This window comes from Nerophis lumbriciformis, linkage group LG04 (genome assembly GCF_033978685.3).
Source record: "Nerophis lumbriciformis linkage group LG04, RoL_Nlum_v2.1, whole genome shotgun sequence".
NCBI lineage: Eukaryota > Metazoa > Chordata > Actinopteri > Syngnathiformes > Syngnathidae > Nerophis > Nerophis lumbriciformis.
The window spans coordinates 66,364,292-66,378,241 of NC_084551.2; positions in this window are offsets into that span (position 1 = coordinate 66,364,292).

Sequence of the window (13,950 nt, forward strand, 5' to 3'; positions counted from 1 at the left end):
AGGCTTTTTAAAAAAAAAAAAAAGGGAAAAAAAAGGGTTTTTAAGCCTTTTTGAAAAGCATCCACAGTCTGTGGTGCCCTCAGGTGGTCAGGGAGAGCGTTCCACAGACTGATTATAAATTATGTCAATCGAGAGGGGCTGTGACCTTCAATAAATTGTCAATATTCAATGTTTTATCGGTCATAGTTAATATTATAAATCCCACATTCTGTATTTTCATGTACATTCTGGGAGTCTCATTCAGTAAAAAAAATTTAGAATTCCATTCCGGTTTTTTTAGGCGGTCTGTCATAACGTTTTTAGCATTCAATCAGACATTATTGTAAGGTTTTGTATTAGTGTTCCTAAAAATCGATATATATCGGCCCCCAGACACATTTTTTTCTCTAAATGTGGCCCCCCCCCCGAGGCAAAATAATTGCCCAAGCCTGGCTTTAATCCATCGCCCAGCGATAACACAGTAGTTTGCATGCCAGGCCTCGAGTTGGCAGTATTGCTCAAACTAAGGCTTTTTAATAAAAAATAAAAAAAGGAAAAAAAAGGGTTTTTAAGCCTTTTTGAAAAGCATCCACAGTCTGTGGTGCCCTCAGGTGGTCAGGGAGAGCGTTCCACAGACTGATTATAAAATATGTCGATCGAGAGAGGCTGTGACGTTCAATAAATTGTCAATATTCAATGTTTTATCGGTCATAGTTAATATTGTAAATCCCACATTCTGTATTTTCATGTACATTCTGGGAGTCTCATTCAGTAAAAAATTAAGAATTCCATTCCGGTTTTTTTAGGCGGTCTGTCATTACGTTTTTAGCATTCAATCAGACATTATTGTGAGGTTTTGTATTAGTGTTCCTAAAAATCGATATACCGGCCCCCAGACACATTTTTTTTCTCTAAATGTGGCCCTCCGAGGCAAAATAATTGCCCAGGCCTGGCTTTAATCCATCGCCCAGCGATTACACAGTAGTCTGCATGCCAGGCCTCGAGTTGGCAGTATAGCTCAAACTAAGGCTTTTAAAAAAAAAAAAAAAAGGGGAAAAAAAGGGTTTTTAAGCCTTTTTGAAAAGCATCCACAGTCTGTGGTGCCCTCAGGTGGTCAGGGAGAGCGTTCCACAGACTGATTATAAAATATGTCGATCGAGAGGGGCTGTGACCTTCAATAAATGGTCAATATTCAATGTTTTATCGGTCATAGTTAATATTGTAGATCCCACATTCGGTATTTTCATGTACATTCACAACTTGCTGAATTTGCAAAGCAAATCTTGATTATCATGGCAGTTAGTCTGCTATGCGGGGGTGATTTAAAAGCATGACGGACATCTGGTGGCTACGGTCTCCAACTCTCCTCAGTAAGTCAGTTCAGTTCAGTTTCAGTTTATTTAGCTGCTTATCAACACAGACTGACTTGTGTGGAAAATAGATCGACTGCAATTACAAACCCCGTTTCCATATGAGTTGGGAAATTGTGCTAGATGTAAATATAAACGGAATACAATGATCCTTTTCAACCCATATTCAATTGAATGCACTACAAAGACAACATATTTGATGTTCAAACTGATCAACTTTATTTTTATTTTTGCAAATAATAATTCACTTAGAATTTCATGGCTGTTCACCACTGTGTTACATGGCCTTTCCTTTTAACAACACTCAGTAAACGTTTGGGAACTGAGGAGACACATTTTTGAAGCTTCTCAGGTGGAATTCTTTCCCATTCTTGCTTGATGTACAGCTTAAGTTGTTCAACAGTCCGGGGGTCTTCCGTTGTGCTATTTTAGGCTTCACATTTTCAATGGGAGACAGGTCTGGACTACGGGCAGACCAGTCTAGTACCCGCACTCTTTTACTATGATGTAACACGTGGCTTGGCATTGTCTTGCTGAAATAAGCAGGGGCGTCCATGGTAACGTTGCTTGGATGGCAACATATGTTGCTCCAAAACCTGTATGTACCTTTCAGCATTCACAGATGTGTAAGTTACCCATGTCTTGGGCACTAATACACCCCCATACCATCACACATGCTGGCTTTTCAACTTTGCGCCTATAACAATCCGGATGGTTCTTTTCCTCTTTGGTCCGGAGGACACGACGTCCACAGTTTCCAAAAACAATTTGAAATGTGGACTCGTCAGACCACAGAACACTTTTCCACTTTGTATCAGTCCATCTTAGATGAGCTCAGGCCCAGCGAAGCCGACGGCGTTTCTGGGTGTTGTTGATCAACGGTTTTCGCCTTGCATAGGAGAGTTTTAACTTGCACTTACAGATGTAGCGACCAACTGTAGTTACTGACAGTGGGTTTCTGAAGTGTTCCTGAGCCCATGTGGTGATATCCTTTACACACTGATGTGGCTTGTTGATGCAGTACAGCCTGAGGGATGGAAGGTCACGGGCTTAGCTGCTTACGTGCAGTGATTTCTCCAGATTCTCTGAACCCTTTGATGATATTACGGACCGTAGATGGTGAAATCCCTAAATTCCTTGCAATAGCTGGTTGAGAAAGGTTTTTCTTAAACTGTTCAACAATTTGCTCACGCATTTGTTGACAAAGTGGTGACCCTCGCCCCATCCTTGTTTGTGAATGACTGAGCATTTCATGGAATCTACTTTTACACCCAATCATGGCACCCACCTGTTCCCAATTTGCCTGTTCACCTGTGGGATGTTCCAAATAAGTGTTTGATGAGCATTCCTCAACTTTATCAGTATTTATTGCCACCTTTCCCAACATCTTTGTCACGTGTTGCTGGCATCAAATTCTAGTCCGCCATTTTCTCAAACACCGAGTCAAATCAGCTCTGTTATTTTCCGTTTTTTTCCCGACTGTTTTCCGTACCTTGGAGACATCATGCCTCGTCGGTGTGTTGTCGGAGGGTGTAACAACACCAACAGGGACGGATTCAAGTTGCACCAGTGGCCCGAAGATGCGAAAGTGGCAAGAAATTGGACGTTTTGTTCCCCACACTTTACCGACGAAAGCTATGCTACGACAGAGATGGCAAGAATGTGTGGATATCCTGCGACACTCAAAGCAGATGCATTTCCAACGATAATGTCAAAGAAATCTGCCGCCAGACCCCCATTGAATCTGCCGGAGTGTGTGAGCAATTCAGGGACAAAGGACCTCGCTAGCACGGCAAGCAATGGCGGCAGTTTGTTCCCGCAGACGAGCGAGCTAAACCCCCTATCGACCCTAGCTTCCCTGGCCTGCTGACATCAACTCCAAAACTGGACAGATCAACTTTCAGGAAAAGAGCGCGGATGAGGGTATGTCTACAGAATATATTAATTGATGAAAATTGGGCTGTCTGCACTCTCAAAGTGCATGTTGTTGCCAAATGTATTTCATATGCTGTAAACCTAGTTCATAGTTGTTAGTTTCCTTTAATGCCAAACAAACACATACCAATCGTTGGTTAGAAGGCGATCGCCCAATTCGTCCTCGCTTTCTCCCGTGTCGCTGGCTGTCGTGTCGTTTTCCTCGGTTTCGCTTGCATACGGTTCAAACCGATATGGCTCAATAGCTTCAGTTTCTTCTTCGATTTGGTTTTCGCTACCTGCCTCCACACTACAACCATCCGTTTCAATACATGCGTAATCTGTTGAATCGCTTAAGCCGCTGAAATCCGAGTCTGAATCCGAGCTAATGTCGCTATAGCTTGCCGTTCTTTCCGCCATGTTTGTTTGTGTTGGCTTCACTATGTGACGTCACAGGAAAATGGACGGGTGGTTAAAATCAGACACTTTTTTTAGGGATATTGCTGTCAGGACTAGGACTATGGCGTGGTTTGTTCTCCCGTGGTGCAAATGAACATTTGGACCAGACATGGCGTGAAGGTGAAGACATTATTTATTTTACACTAACAAAGGAACAAAAAGCGCGCTCAAGGCAGAAGTACAAACTTGACTAACGAAACAAAAAGACTATGTACATGAACAAAAGTCGCTAACTGTGGCATGAATTGAAAAAAACTTACTTGGACATGGCATGAAGTGCGCAGAGGTAAACAGAGTGAGAAGCAGAAAGTCAGGGGTCTGATGTCGCCAGGGAGACTTCCTGGCAACAATGGCTTTAAATAATAGTGACATGATTAAAGACAGGTGCGTGAGTCGTGAGGGCAGGTGAAAACTAATGGGTTGCTATGGTGACAAACAAGAGTGCACAATGAGTCCAAACGTGGAACAGGTGGAACTAATTGGTAACCATGGAAACAAGACAAGGGAGTGAAAAGCCAGAAACTAAAGAGTCCAATAACTAAACAAAACAAAACATGATTACACAGACATGACAATTGCGTGATGGGTAAAATTTTGAAAAAATCTTCGAAAAAAATAATAAGCCACTGGGAACTGATTTTTAATGGTTTTAACAATTCCGCAATTGTGATAATGTTCCCCTTTAACTTTCATTTTACTATCTCGGTTATATCAGTGTTTTTGTTTTTCTTGTTTTTTTTGGGTTTCGCTTGCATACGGTTCAAACCGATATGGCTCAATAGCTTCAGTTTCTTCTTCAATTTGGTTTTCGCTACCTGCCTCCACACTACAACCATCCGTTTCAATACATGCGTAATCTGTTGAATCGCTTAAGCCGCTGAAATCCGAGTCTGAATCCGAGCTAATGTCGCTATAGCTTGCTGTTCTATCCGCCATGTTTGTTTGTGTTGGCTTCACTATGTGACGTCACGGGTGTATATAACGATGGTTAAAATCAGGCACTTTGAAGCTTTTTTTAGGGATATTGCGTGATGGGTAAAATTTTGAAAAAATCTTAGAAAAATATAATAAGCCACTGGGAACTGATTTTTAATGGTTTTAACCCTTCTGAAATGGTGATAATGTTCCCCTTTAATCAATTCATGGTAATGCTGACTTTTAGTTCCGTTTGTTTACGAGTTAGAATGCATAAAAACAGAAAAACATATGTGATCTTGTTTTTCCATAAGGACTGTGAACGATAGGCAAAATTCCAAAGAAAGTCCCCCTTTTACTCGGCAGTCCGCCATTGTTGTGGTCTTCCTGATAGCATTTGGTTGTTTACAAACTGAACGTTCAGTCCGGAGACTCTGTGTGCAGTTCCCAATTTACATGACGGAGATAAGGCTTGTGTTTTCATAAGATTACACTCAAGTGGAAGAAGCCTCGGAGCAAAACTAGCATTTTTGGGAATAGAAAAACAAAAACACTGATATAACCGAGATAGTAAAATGAAAGTTAAAGGGGAACATTATCACAATTTCGGAATGGTTAAAACCATTAAAAATCAGTTCCCAGTGGCTTATTATATTTTTCGAAGTTTTTTTCGAAATTTTACCCATCACGCAATTGTCATGTCTGTGTAATCATGTTTTGTTTTGTTTAGTTATTGGACTCTTTAGTTTCTGGCTTTTCGCTCCCTTGTCTTGTTTCCATGGTTACCAATTAGTTTCACCTGTTCCACGTTTGGACTCATTGTGCACTCTTGTTTGTCACCATAGCAACCCATTAGTTTTCACCTGCCCTCACGACTCACGCACCTAGCATTTTTGGGAATAGAAAAACAAAAACACTGATATAACCGAGATAGTGAAATGAAAGTTAAAGGGGAACATTATCACAATTTCGGAATGGTTAAAACCATTAAAAATCAGTTCCCAGTGGCTTATTATATTTTTCGAAGTTTTTTTCAAAATTTTACCCATCACGCAATTGTCATGTCTGTGTAATCATGTTTTGTTTTGTTTAGTTATTGGAGTCTTTAGTTTCTGGCTTTTCGCTCCCTTGTCTTGTTTCCATGGTTACCAATTAGTTTCACCTGTTCCACGTTTGGACTCATTGTGCACTCTTGTTTGTCACCATAGCAACCCATTAGTTTTCACCTGCCCTCACGACTCACGCACCTAGCATTTTTGGGAATAGAAAAACAAAAACACTGATATAACCGAGATAGTAAAATGAAAGTTAAAGGGGAACATTATCACAATTTCGGAATTGTTAAAACCATTAAAAATCAGTTCCCAGTGGCTTATTATATTTTTCGAAGTTTTTTTCAAAATTTTACCCATCACGCAATTGTCATGTCTGTGTAATCATGTTTTGTTTTGTTTAGTTATTGGACTCTTTAGTTTCTGGCTTTTCGCTCCCTTGTCTTGTTTCCATGGTTACCAATTAGTTTCACCTGTTCCACGTTTGGACTCATTGTGCACTCTTGTTTGTCACCATAGCAACCCATTAGTTTTCACCTGCCCTCACGACTCACACACCTGTCTTTAATCATGTCACTATTATTTAAAGCCATTGTTGCCAGGAAGTCTCCCTGGCGACATCGCACCCCTGACTTTCTGCTTCTCACTCTGTTTACCTCTGCGCACTTCATGCCATGTCAAGTACGTTTTTTTCGATTCATGCCACAGTTAGCGACTTTTGTTCATGTACATGGTTTTTTGCCCACGTGCAAGTCTTTTTGTTTCGTTAGTCAAGTTTGTACTTCCGCCTTGAGCGCGCTTTTTGTTCCTTTGTTAGTGTAAAATAAATAATGTCTTCACCTTCACGCCATGTCTGGTCCAAATGTTCATTTGCACCACGGGAGAACAAACCACGCCATAGTCCTAGTCCTGACAGCAATATCCCTAAAAAAAAGTGTCTGATTTTAACCACCCGTCCATTTTCCTGTGACGTCACATAGTGAAGCCAACACAAACAAACATGGCGGAAAGAACAGCAAGCTATAGCGACATTAGCTCGGATTCAGACTCGGATTTCAGCGGCTTAAGCGACTCAACAGATTACGCATGTATTGAAACGGATGGTTGTAGTGTGGAGGCAGGTAGCGAAAACCAAATTGAAGAAGAAACTGAAGCTATATCGGTTTGAACCGTATGCAAGCGAAACCGAGGAAAACGACACGACAGCCAGCGACACGGGAGAAAGCGAGGACGAATTCGGCGATCGCCTTCTAACCAACGATTGGTATGTGTTTGTTTGGCATTAAAGGAAACTAACAACTATGAACTAGGTTTACAGCATATGAAATACATTTGGCAACAACATGCACTTTGAGAGTGCAGACAGCCCAATTTTCATCAATTAATATATTCTGTAGACATACCCTCATGTCAGCAGGCCAGGGAAGCTAGGGTCGATATTCTTCTCTTGATCATCTTCGGGACGGTGTGAGCCAAGACATCCAGGGGGTTTAGCTCGCTCGTCTGCGGGAACAAACTGCCGCCATTCCTTGCCGTGCTAGCGAGGCCCTTTGTCCCTGAATTGCTCACACACTCCGGCAGATTCAATGGGGGTCTGGCGGCAGATTTCTTTGACTTTATGGTTGGAAATGCATCTGCTTTGAGTGTCGCAGGATATCCACACATTCTTGCCATCTCTGTCGTAGCATAGCTTTCGTCGGTAAAGTGTGCGGAACAAACGTCCGATTTCTTGCCACTTTGGCATCTTTGGGCCACTGGTGCAACTTGAATCCGTCCCTGTTGGTGTTGTTACACCCTCCGACAACACACCGACGAGGCATGATGTCTCCAAGGTACGGAAAACAGTCGAAAAAAACGGAAAATAACAGAGCTGATTTGACTCGGTGTTTGAGAAAATGGCGGATTGCTTCCCGATGTGACGTCACGTTGTGACCTCATCGCTCCGAGAGCGAATATTAGAAAGGCGTTTAATTCGCCAAAATTCACCCATTTAGAGTTCGGAAATCGGTTAAAAAAATATATGGTCTTTTTTCTGCAACATCAAGGTATATATTGACGCTTACATAGGTCTGGTGATAATGTTCCCCTTTAACGTGGACCCCGACTTAAACAAGTTGAAAAACTTATTGGGGTGTTACCATTTAGTGGTCAGGGGAGTTGGCGGGCCAATTTAGAACAGAAATACCATGGTCCGTAAACCAGGCACGGGTAGATTTTGCGCTGTGTGCAGGCGCCAAGTCCTGTTGGAACTTGAAATCTCCATCTCCATAGAGCAGGTCAGCAGCAGGAAGCATGAAGTGCTCTAAAACTTGCTGGTAGACGGCTGCGTTGACCCTGGATCTCAGGAAACAGAGTGGACCGACACCAGCAGATGACATGGCACCCCAAACCATCACTGATGGTGGAAACTTTACACTAGACTTCAGGCAACGTGGATCCTGTGCCTCTCCTGTCTTCCTCCAGACTCTGGGACCTCGATTTCCAAAGGAAATGCAAACCAAACCAACCCAAACCATCAGTGATGGTTTGGGGTGCCATGTCATCTGCTGGTGTCGGTCCACTCTGTTTCCTGAGATCCAGGGTCAACGCAGTCGTCTACCAGCAAGTTTTAGAGCACTTCATGCTTCCTGCTGCTGACCTGCTCTATGGAGATGGAGATTTCAAGTTCCAACAGGACTTGGCGCCTGCACACAGCGCAAAATCTACCCGTGCCTGGTTTACGGACCATGGTATTTCTGTTCTAAATTGGCCCGCCAACTCCCCTGACCTTAGCCCCATAGAAAATCTGTGGGGTATTGTGAAAAGGAAGATGCAGAATGCCAGACCCAAAAACGCAGAAGAGTTGAAGGCCACTATCAGAGCAACCTGGGCTCTCATAACACCTGAGCAGTGCCAGAAACTCATCGACTCCATGCCACGCCGCATCAACGCAGTAATTGAGGCAAAAGGAGCTCCAACCAAGTATTGAGTATTGTACATGCTCATATTTTTCATTTTCATACTTTTCAGTTGGCCAACATTTCTAAAAATCCCTTTTTTGTATTAGCCTTAAGTAATATTCTAATTTTGTGACACACGGAATTTTGGATTTTCATTTGTTGCCACTTCAAATCATCAAAATTAAATGAAATAAACATTTGAATGCATCAGTCTGTGTGCAATGAATAAATATAATGTACAAGTTACACCTTTTGAATGCAATTACTGAAATAAATCAAGTTTTTCAAAATATTCTAATTTACTGGCTTTTACCTGTATATTGACGCTTACATAGGTCTGGTGAAAATGTTCCCCTTTAAGCATCGAAATCAAACAATAAAGTAAAATTGCTGCCGCACTAAAAGCCTTCATTTATGAAGGGACTTTAAAAAAAAAAGATCATTCTCGGTTTTCCGTCGCCTCGGAATGGCCAGGTGAGTGAATTATATGCTCACTCTGCCAAGATTGTAATCATTCGGCAAAGAAAAACAGACCGCAATCAACATTCTGTTCATCGCTGATGATGTCAGCATAGGCTCGGTGTCTGTCACATTACAAGAGATAACAAAAAAAGAAAAAGAAGAAGAAGAAGAAGAAGACACTGGTCTGATTATCTGCGTCTGCCGTGACGGCTTTTGTCGAGGAATTATCTTTCTTCTTGTCCGGTCGTAGGAGCTGCTGTCAGTTGTTGTTTCACGACCAGTCAAGACGGCTGCTAGAGCCGGCTCCAGTGTCCGAAGGGGGATTTATATCTGGGCAGATCCAGCGCGGCAAATTACAGTCTCCTCTCCGACACGTTCAATAAAAACAGAAGCAAACAATCCCCAGGGGGAGAGGATTTATAGTTGTGTTATGCTCATCTCCGACTGTACCTCCACCAGGGTCTTAGTCCCTCGGAGTGTACAGTCTCCCTTATTCCGTGATTCAAGGAGAGGCTTTTGTTTCAATTAGCCATCCTCGGAGCTGAATGACGCTCCGGCAGCCACGGACCGGTCGCTTTTATGGCATGTAAGCGCAATATCATGAAAGTCTCTAAAGGTCGTAGCGGTGCCAGCCGCTATGAAGTGCATCCAAGTGGCAGTGATGCGACTCGACTGGCGAAAGTCTGCGGACAGTCGTAACTGTCAGCCACATGCGGCAACACGATTCAATCACACGGAGTCAAACGCCGCCTCGCTCCCGTTAAAGGTCGGCCAACGCAAACAAGCGCGCCGCCGATATATAGATTTGTTTCTCTGGGAAAGAACAGGGAGGGGAGGGGGGTGGGACTTGAACTCTGGGATTTGATGCGAGGAGGAACAATGTTATTAAGGCGGGGGAATTACAGAGATGTAGATTCTACACAATCAATGGGAAGCAAACATGTTTAGGGCTTGAAGCGCATTGATTCTTTTCTGTTTAAGTATCTAGTCAACTGGCGGCCTGGGGGCCAAATCCAGCCCTGGAATGACACTAAACGCGCTTGGAGTTCAGTCCATCCATCCATCCATCTTCTTCCGCTTATCCGAGGTCGAGTCGCGGGGGCAGCAGCCTAAGTAGGGAAACCCAGACTTCCCTCTCCCCAGCCACTTCGTCCAGCTCCTCCCGGGGGATCCCGAGGCGTTCCCAGGCCAGCCGGGAGACATAGTCTTCCCAACGTGTCCTGGGTCTTCCCCGTGGCCTCCTACCGGTCGGACGTGCCCTAAACACCTCCCGAGGGAGGCGATCGGGTGGCATCCTGACCAGATGCCCGAACCACCTCATCTGGCTCCTCTCCATGTGGAGGAGCAGCGGCTTTACTTTGAGCTCCTCCCGGATGACAGAGCTTCTCACCCTATCTCTAAGGGAGAGCCCCGCCACCCGGCGGAGGAAACTCATTTCGGCCGCTTGTACCCGTGATCTTGTCCTTTCGGTCATAACCCAAAGCTCATGACCATAGGTGAGGATGGGAACGTAGATCGACCGGTAAATTGAGAGCTTTGCCTTCCGGCTCAGCTCCTTCTTCACCACAACGGATCGATACAGCGTCCGCATTACTGAAGACGCCGCACCGATCCGCCTGTCGATCTCACGATCCACTCTTCCCTCACTCGTGAACAAGACTCCGAGGTACTTGAACTCCTCCACTTGGGGCAGGGTCTCCTCCCCAACTCGAAGATGGCATTCCACCCTTTTCCGGGCGAGAACCATGGACTCGTACTTGGAGGTGCTGATTCTCATCCCAGTCGCTTCACACTCGGCTGCGAACCGATCCAGCGAGAGCTGAAGATCCTGGCCAGATGAAGCCATCAGGACCACATTATCTGCAAAAAGCAGAGACCTAATCCTGCAGCCACCAAACCAGATCCCCTCAACGCCTTGACTGCGCCTAGAAATTCTGTCCATAAAAGTTATGAACAGAATGGGTGACAAAGGGCAGCCTTGGCGGAGTCCAACCCTCACTGGAAACGTGTCCGACTTACTGCCGGCAATGCGGACCAAGCTCTGACACTGATCATACAGGGAGCGGACTGCCACAATCAGACAGTCCGATACCCCATACTCTCTGAGCACTCCCCACAGGACTTCCCGAGGGACACGGTCGAATGCCTTCTCCAAGTCCACAAAGCACATGTAGACTGGTTGGGCAAACTCCCATGCACCCTCAAGGATCCTGCCCAGAGTATAGAGAGTTCAGTCCATAATTTACAAACCCCGTTTCCATATGAGTTGGGAAATTGTGTTAGATGTAAATATAAACGGAATACAATGATTTTCAGTTGAATATGCTACAAAGACAACATATTTGATGTTCAAACTGATAAACTTTTTTTTTTTTTTTGCAAATAATCATTAACTTTAGAATTTGATGCCAGCCACACGTGACAAAGAAGTTGGGAAAGGTGGCAATAAATACTGATAAAGTTGAGGAATGCTCATCAAACACTTATTTGGAACATCCCAGGCAAATTGGGAACAGGTGGGTGCCATGATTGGGTATAAAAGTAGATTCCATGAAATGCTCAGTCAATTACAAACAAGGATGGGGCGAGGGTCACCACTTTGTCAACAAATGTGTGAGCAAATTGTTGAACAGTTTAAGAAAAACCTTTCTCAACCAGCTATTGCAAGGAATTTAGGGATTTCACCATCTACGGTCCATAATATCATCAAAGGGTTCAGAGAATCTGGACAAATCACTGCACGTAAGCAGCTAAGCCCGTGACCTTCCATCCCTCAGGCTGTACTGCATCAACAAGCGACATCAGTGTGTAAAGGATATCACCACATGGGCTCAGGAACACTTCAGAAACCCACTGTCAGTAACTACAGTTGGTCGCTACATCTGTAAGTGCAAGTTAAAACTCTCCTATGCAAGGCGAAAAACGTTTATCAACAACACCCAGAAACGCCGTCGGCTTCGCTGGGCCTGAGCTCATCTAAGATGGACTGATGCAAAGTGGAAAAGTGTTCTGTGGTCTGACGAGTCCACATTTCAAATTGTTTTTGGAAACTGTGGACGTCGTATCCTCCGGACCAAAGAGGAAAAGAACCATCCGGATTGTTATAGGCGCAAAGTTGAAAAGCCAGCATGTGTGATGGTATGGGGGTGTATTAGTGCCCAAGGTATGGGTAACTTACACATCTGTGAAGGCGCCATTAATGCAGAAAGGTACATACAGGTTTTGGAGCAACATATGACGCCCCTGCTTATTTCAGCAAGACAATGCCAAGCCACGTGTTACATCATAGTAAAAGAGTGCGGGTACTAGTCTGGCCTGCCTGTAGTCCAGACCTGTCTCCCATTGAAAATGTGTGGCGCATTATGAAGCCTAAAATAGCACAACGGAGACCCCCGGACTGTTGAACAACTTAAGCTGTACATCAAGCAAGAATGGGAAAGAATTCCACCTGAGAAGCTTCAAAAATGTGTCTCCTCAGTTCCCAAACGTTTACTGAGTGTTGTTAAAAGGAAAGGCCATGTAACACAGTGGTGAACATGCCCTTTCCCAACTACTCAGAGAGTATGGGGTATCGGACTGTCTGATTGTGGCAATCCGTTCCCTGTACGATCAGTGTCAGAGCTTGGTCCGCATTGCCGGCAGTAAGTCTGACACGTTTCCAGTGAGGGTTGGACTCCGCCAAAGCTGCCCTTTGTCACCGATTCTGTTCATAACTTTTATGGACAGAATTTCTAGGCGCAGTCAAGGCGTTTAGGGGATCCGGTTTGGTGGCTTCAGGATTAGGTCTCTGCTTTTTGCAGATGATGTGGTCCTGATGGCTTCATCTGGCCTAGATCTTCAGCTCTCACTGGATCGGTTCACAGCACTGGGATGAGAATCAGCACCTCCAAATCCAAGGGGTGGAGTGCCATCTCCGGGTTGGGGAGGAGATCTTGCCCCATTTGGAGGAGTTCAAGTACCTGGGAGTCTTGTTCACGAGTGAGGGAAGAGTGTATCGTGAGATCGCGGGCGTCTTCAGTAATGCGGACGCAGTATTGATCCATTGTGGTAAAGAAGGAGCTGAGCCTGAAGGGAAAGCTCTCAATTTACCGGTCGATCTCCATTCCCATCCTTACCTATGGTCATGAGCTTTGGGTTCTGACCGAAAGGAAAAGATCACGGGTACAAGCGGCCGAAATGAGTTTCCTCCGCAAGGTGGCGGGGCTCTCCCTTAGAGATAGGGTGAGAAGCTCTGTCATCCGGGAGGAGCTCAAAGTAAAGCCGCTGCTCCTCCACATCGAAAGGAGCCAGATGAGGTGGTTCGGGCATCTGGTCAGGATGCCACCCGAACGCCTCCCTAGGGAGGTGTTTAGGGCATGTCCGACTGGTAGGAGGCCACGGGGAAGACCCAGAACACATTGGGAAGACTATCTCTCCCGGCTGGCCTGGGAACAACTCGGGATCCCCCGGGAGGAGCTGGACGAAGTGGCTGGGGAGAGGAAAGTCTGGGCTTCTTTGCTTAGATTGCTGGCCCCGCGACCCGACCTCGGATAAGGGGAAGAAGATGGATGGATTTTTTTCATAATGTGATTTATTTAGCTAAAGCGTTGCTGTAGAACTTGCACCTGGCTCGCTGACAACAAGCTATCCATACACTTGGGTAAAACGGAATCCATCCTATTTGGGTCCCACATCAACCTTAAGAAAGTCAATGACTTCCCTATAAAAGTGGGTGACATTGTTATCACCAGGAAAGATGAGGTCACCTACCTAGGTTCCATTCTAGAGGCTAATCTTTACTGTGATAAAATGGCAACCAAGGTAATAAAAAAGCTCAATCAACGAACGAGATTTCTCTATAGAATCTCCTCTCTGGTCAAC